The sequence below is a fragment of the Pistacia vera genome, unplaced genomic scaffold (assembly GCF_008641045.1).
Source record: "Pistacia vera cultivar Batoury unplaced genomic scaffold, PisVer_v2 Contig4, whole genome shotgun sequence".
In the NCBI taxonomy this organism is placed as follows: domain Eukaryota; kingdom Viridiplantae; phylum Streptophyta; class Magnoliopsida; order Sapindales; family Anacardiaceae; genus Pistacia; species Pistacia vera.
In genome coordinates, this window is record NW_022196223.1 from 391458 (window position 1) to 398235 (window position 6778).

Below are 6778 nucleotides of genomic sequence, written 5' to 3' on the forward strand. Positions count from 1 at the left end.
CCAGCAATAACTTGCAATCCAAATTCAGTTCTTTGTGCACAGAGTTCTCCCAAGCGGCTTGTAATACCACTTATCTTAAACTCCATGCCAACATTAAACTTCGCAGCACATGGACTCAAACAATTAAAGCAAGCAGGGATGATTTTGGAAATCTTGAAAGTACTAGTATAATGTTCAGATATCAACTTACGGTGCAAAGCTTCAGTGGCTTAGTCATCCAATACGTCTTCTAAATCGTAACCAAAGTGTCGGAGCTCATCCAGCCAAGTTTTAACAGCCCTGTCTATCAGCTGTTTCTCCTCTGCATCAGTAAGCACAGCCTGAATCGTCGACAGCTTTTTCTTCCACTTCTTCAGCTTTGGACGGATCCCCACTTGATCGGCAAACTCCCGCACCTCACTGGATGCCAGTTTTGTGAACAAAACCGAAATGAAGGCTGCGAGAAAGACCTGTTCCACATTAACCATGGTTTCGTCTGTTGAATGAGAGAAATGAGAACGATCTCGCAAAGACAAAGTATGAATCGGATATCTGTTGACAATGTCAATGAAACATAAAACAATTAATTTATGTGTAGTAATAGTCAATGGAGTTGTTAAACCGTGACAAAAGAACCGTGTGGACTCCATTTGTTTACAAAATGTTCAAACTGACTTGGTCACCAAGTTGGCCAAGCATGCAGTTATCTATTTCATAATATTAATGAACAATGAACAAGACATTGTTGGTTTTTGGGCCTAAAAACCTTATTGAAGAAAAGGATTCCCTTTCTTATAAACCAGATAGTTTGAGATTAAGCCCATATTGTGGGTCATGCTTTGAATGGTTAATCACTCGGTTCATCTGAGCTGACTCTGATACCACTTGTTAGTTTTTTAGCCTAATTGCTTACTCAAAATGCCTTATTGAATGGGAAGATTATTCCCTTTTATAAACCAAATGGCTTGGCTTGAGTGCGTCTAGTCGATATGAGATCTCTAACAAACATCCATTGCTATAGTGCCAATCATCCATAATTTGCAAAAAAAAGATTAGTGGTGCAAATGTATGATAGGAAGAACGGGAGGAGGGAGAGCAAATACATTCATAATAAAGATGGAAAAAGCTTCCACTAAGAAATCTAAATACCATCTAAACTAGCAGTCTAGCACATTATACAAAGTCCTAATCCGATTCTAGTTTTTCATTATGGAATTGTGTTTCAAAAATAATTTTCGAAAACTTAAATACAATTCAAATTTTTGAGCTCTATTTTAATATTTTTAATATTTGAAAATGTGTCTGATATAAAATTTAAAAACTGTTTTTTAGATTAAAAGCTGTAAAAAACTTTAAAACCGATTCTAGTTTTTCATTATGGAAGATTTCCTCCTTAGGGGATCCTCTGTTTCTCCACAAAATTTTTAATGATATATGAACCATTCATAATTTACAGAAAAAATTAGTGCTGCAAATGTATAGTAACAAAGAAAATGTAAGTTACCAGTAATCGCAGAACAATAAAGTTGCCTTATTAACATACCATCTGATAAAAAAAATTTAAAAAAAAATGAAAATGAACAACAGATTGTTTTACATTATTAAGACAAACACAAAAACAGACAATATTCCATCACAAGTGCATTGATAATTTATCCTAGCTCTGCCTCACCAATAAGATAGGCCTGCATAAACAAACAATAATAAGATACTTAAACTACAGATTATGGATTAAAATATAAGATATGAATCGTTGCTATTAATTTCAAAGTCGAAGAGAAGTGAGAAAATTAGAAACAACACATGGTTGAAGAGATCACCAGTACACATGGTTGAAGAGATCACTTTGTATCCAGATCACACATTTAAGCTGATGATCTCTTATAGCACAACTCTTTACAAAGACAAAGTAATACAAACATGTACAGTGTCATGTCAAAATAAGAAGAACCAATAAAAAAGAATCTTATAATTGATACACATACAATCAACCACTCATGGGACATCACATTAGCACATTTGACATGCACATTACTGACTCTCACTAAACTGCCTTCCAGCGGATGGATGAACAAACTTGATAGAGAAACAAGTTAGATTTAGCACAAGTGCCCTCCCATTTTTATTATATTCAGCTGTCAAATTTCTGATACAACAAGTTATTATATTTGGACAAATTTGAGTAAGGTAAAGAGTTATGAGAGACATGGGTGGAGAGTTTTCTATACAAGGAAGCTATTTGTGATCATGAATATAGCTGTTATACAATATATGATTGTTTTAAACAAAACTAGAGTAACTTGGGAAAATGGAGTCAAGTAGTGAACTCCTCGTTTACTGGAAAACTTGTATATTAATACATTCTAAATAAAGTATTAACCAAATCTTTTACTGTTGTTCTCTCTCAATCTCCTCCATTCAACTTTAAAATTGATTTGATTGTACCGGTATATCTTTTGACAGCAACACCGTTTAGTTAATTCAAATACTCTAAATTTGAACTGAACAAGAATACAAGAATATAAACCAATAAATCAACCGAAAATAAAAGTTGCATGTAAATACTTGTAATGTACGTAACTCAACACCTGAAAGTAAATCAAATTTGAGAGAGTTTTGAGGGAGTTATATATACTGCTACTGCCCTCCCATTTTTATTATATTCAGCTGTCAAATTTCTGATACAAGTTATTATATTCATTCAACTTAGTCAGCATTTCCAGAGGAGAGTTCAATCAACATATTAGAATTGATAAATTAAAATGAAAACAACCCCTAAAAAGGACTAATAGAATATATCATCATGAAAATTAAAAAACCAAACTACATTCCTAAGCCAGCAACAAAAACAAGCAGACATATAATTGCCAAAGGGCTATCCATCATAAGTGAATGCATAGAGACAAATGAAAAAGGAAAACAGAGTCTTTTACTAGTTGTGTTCCTCTCATAAAACATTGTGAAAGCATGTGATTCATTCGAGTAGAGTAACACATTATTCACTAAAATCAAAAGGTTTGAGTGTAAATAACAAAACTTGTTTTGGAATAAACTTGTGATATAGAGTCACATTCCCTCCGATTTGCAAGCAGAGCATTTCTGGATGTTTCACTTAGTAATCAAGTTCTTAATATCAAACTAATCAGTGGTCAAATCTATCAAAATAAGTCTCTAAGTAGATGTTCCAGTAACTAACATATAAAACANTCAAAATGCTTTATTGAATGGGAAGATTATTCCCTTTTATAAATCAAATGGCTTGGTTTGAGTGTGTCTAGTCGATATGGGATATCTAACAAACATCCATTGCTAGAGTGCCAATCATCCATAATTTGCAAAAAAAGATTAGTGGTGCAAATGTATGATAGGAAGAACGGGAGGAGGGAGAGCAAATACATTCATAATAAAGATGGAAAAAGCTTCCACTAAGAAATCTAAATACCATCTAAACTAGCAGTCTAGCACATTATACAAAGTCCTAATCCCCTGCCATTTGTATTATATTTGTGTATGTTGAAGTCTGGGCTCATAGAAACTTCTTATATTTGATTTGTGTTTCAAAAATAATTTTTGAAAACTTAAATACTATTCAAATTTTTGAGCTCTATTTCAATATTTTTAATATTTGAAAATGTGTCTGATATAAAATTTAAAAACTGTTTTTTAGATTAAAAGCTGTAAAAAACTTTAAAACCAATTCTAGTTTTTCATTATGGAAGATTCCTGCTTAGGGATTCCTTTGTTTCTCCACAAAATTTTTAATGATATATGAACCATTCATAATTTACAGAAAAAATTAGTGTTGCAAATGTACAGTAACAAAGAAAACGTGAAGTTACCAGTAATTGCAGAACAGTAAAGTTGTCTTATTAACATACCATCTGATAAAAAAATTAAAAAAAAAATGAAAATGAACAACAGAGTGTTTTACATTATTAAGACAAACACAAAAATAGACAATACAAGTGCACTGTTAACTTATTCATCAAATAGAAAAACTGACAGACATCAACCATTAGTAGTTGCCTTATTCCAGTTGAAGTTCATATCCTAGCTCTACGTCTCCAATAAGATAGGCCTGCATAAACAGACAATAATAAGATAGTTAAATTACATCGTTGCTATTAATTTCAAAGTCGCAGAGAGGTGAGAAAATTTGAAACAACACATGGTTGAAGAGATCACTATGTATCCAGATCACACATTTAAGGTGATGATCTCTTATAGCACAACTCTTTACAAAGAGAAAGTAATACTAAACATGTACAGTGTCATGTCCAAATAATAAGAGCCAATAAAAAATAAAAAATCTTATAATTGATACACATACAATCAACCACTCATGGGACATCACATTAGCTCATGTTACATGCACATTACAGAGTGTCACTAAACCTCCTTCCAAGGATGGATGAACAAACTTGATAGAGAAACAAGACAGAAGTGCCCTCGCATTTTTATTATATTCAGCTATCAAATTTCTGATACAAGACGTTATTATATTCATTCAAGTTAATCAGCATTTCCAGTGGAGAGTTCAATTAACATATTAGAATTGATAACTCAAATTATCATCAGATAAATTAATATCATCAGAAAAATTAACAAACCAAACTACATTCCTAATCCATCAACAAAAACAAGCAGACATATAATTGTCAAAGCGCTATCCATCAAAAGTGAATGCATAGATAGAAATGAAAAAGGAAAACAGAGCCTTTTTACATTATTAGAAAAAAAAAAAAAAAAAAAGACATTAGATATTACTGGTTGTGGTTCTCTCATAAAACACTGTGAAAGCATGTAAATCAAAAGGTTTGACTGCAAATAACAGAACTTTATAGAATCAAATTCCCTCCAATTTTCAAGCCAGAGCATTTCTGGATATTTCACTTATTAATTAACTTCTTAGAATCAAACTAATCAGTGGTCAAATCTATCAAAATAAGTCTCTAAGTAGATGTTCCAGTAACTAACATATAAAACAAAAATTCAATTCAAGAGGAAACAGCATTTATTAAGATTACCCAAAAAAAAAAAAAAAAAAATTCAGAAAATGACAACCTTACCTTAAAGAAGTTGTGAACTCCGATCTATTAGTCAGAAGTTGCACTCGTCCAATTGAACATTTTACGGATGAAATTAATTACTCCCACGAGAAAGGCCTGCATAAAAAAAGCAATAATAAGATAATAATATAGATTATAGATTGAAACAATGTATGGATTGTTGCTATATATCCCTAAATCATACAAATTATGAATGACAACAGTTTAGAAACTGACAACCCTACCTTAAAGAAGTTGGGAGCTCCGAAATATTCCTCAGTAGTCGAGGGGTCATCTTCACTATCGGACAGTATATTGCACTCATCTACCTCTGCTTTGAGGCTAGTTATTTCAAATAGATGAGGAGATAAAATGTTATTTAGTAAGAAAGAGCGCATATTGAGATGAAAATTAAAAATATGAATCGTTCCAGAAAATGGCAACCTTACCGCCGTATTGGTTTATAGTCAAATTCTTCTCCGCAATGCATCTTACATCCATCTACCTCTGTGTTGCAATACGGCGAGAGGCTTGGGAACGAAACCTCTAACTGTGCACATTCCTGAATTCTAAGTTTCTCCAANTATCATGTTAACCTAAACTGAAAAATAATAATAATACTAAGATATCAATTGAAGATGGTGGCGGGTATATTGTTTTATCTTGTTTTGTGGTAGGTTTATTATATTAACCTAAACCTAAATAATATTAATAATATTATTGAGATATCAATTGAGCGGCGGGTTTATAGTTTTTATCCTTTTTTATTAATCACTAGTGTATATCTTCATATTAGTAGACCTAATTTACATTATGGAGTAATAGAAAATGTTGATATTACCCATGCTAGAATCCAGCTGTGACTATTGATAATTGTCAAGGTTTTAAAACCCAACCCAAGGACTGACTCTGGTTCGGTCATCGGGTTGGTCAGTCGAACCGGTTTATGCGGATGTCAGTGTGATGATGTCATTCTAACGTCAACATGACATATAAAATGACGCAGCGAGTTAGCATAAATAGACAAGGGTAGCACTCGGCCACACCTTTAGAACTAATAAACAAGTCTCAATCCAGAAACTTAAACTATGAAATCTAAAGAAAAATCTAAATAATGCATTGAATGGTCTCCAAAACGAAAATTAAGTTTATATAGGGTGACAATCAACCCTAATAAGACTCCTAATAATAAAAGGAAACAAAAACTAAATCAATTAAAACAAGAAAATCCGAAATAAAATCGAAAAAAACATGCAAATAACTAAAAACCCATCCGAACACACACCAAAACGGTGGATTTTGACCTCAAAAATGACCTCCGACTAGCTAAAGCTGGTTCCCACGATGACGGGCTCGAAATAAGCTTTCCAACGGTATCTTATAGGCTCCGTAACTCTTCCCGGATCAAAAATTATGGTCATTTGAATGGGGCATGCTCATTTAAGCCCTTTGGGCTTTACGCATGGACTCTGACGTTCACCATTCTCCATGAATTCATCCGCTAGACATTCTATGTCATAAAAAAAAATAAAATACAAGATGTTCAATTGCCGGGTTGAACCGGTGGTTCGTAACAAAAAATTCAGTCCAACCGCGGTTCAAACTGGGTCATTTAATATTTCCAGTTTTTTAGTCGAATCGACTCCGCTTGATCACCGATTCTCGATTCAACTGGTTGAACCGACCGATCGGTCTGGGCCGTGTTTTTAAAACCTTGACAATTGCAGCTGGATTTCGATGGATGTGTCCAA

The 6778-nt window shown here is 33.1% G+C and overlaps 1 long non-coding RNA gene across 1 annotated transcript; it reads right to left on the reverse strand.

The window, feature by feature from the left end:
* Positions 1-3866: 3866 nt before the first annotated feature.
* Positions 3867-5604, reverse strand: LOC116141448. Its single transcript, XR_004129807.1, has 3 exons — positions 5273-5604; positions 5049-5144; positions 3867-4057 (listed from the first exon to the last, which is right to left on the reverse strand). It is a non-coding gene; the product is annotated as an uncharacterized LOC116141448 (long non-coding RNA).
* Positions 5605-6778: the final 1174 nt, after the last annotated feature.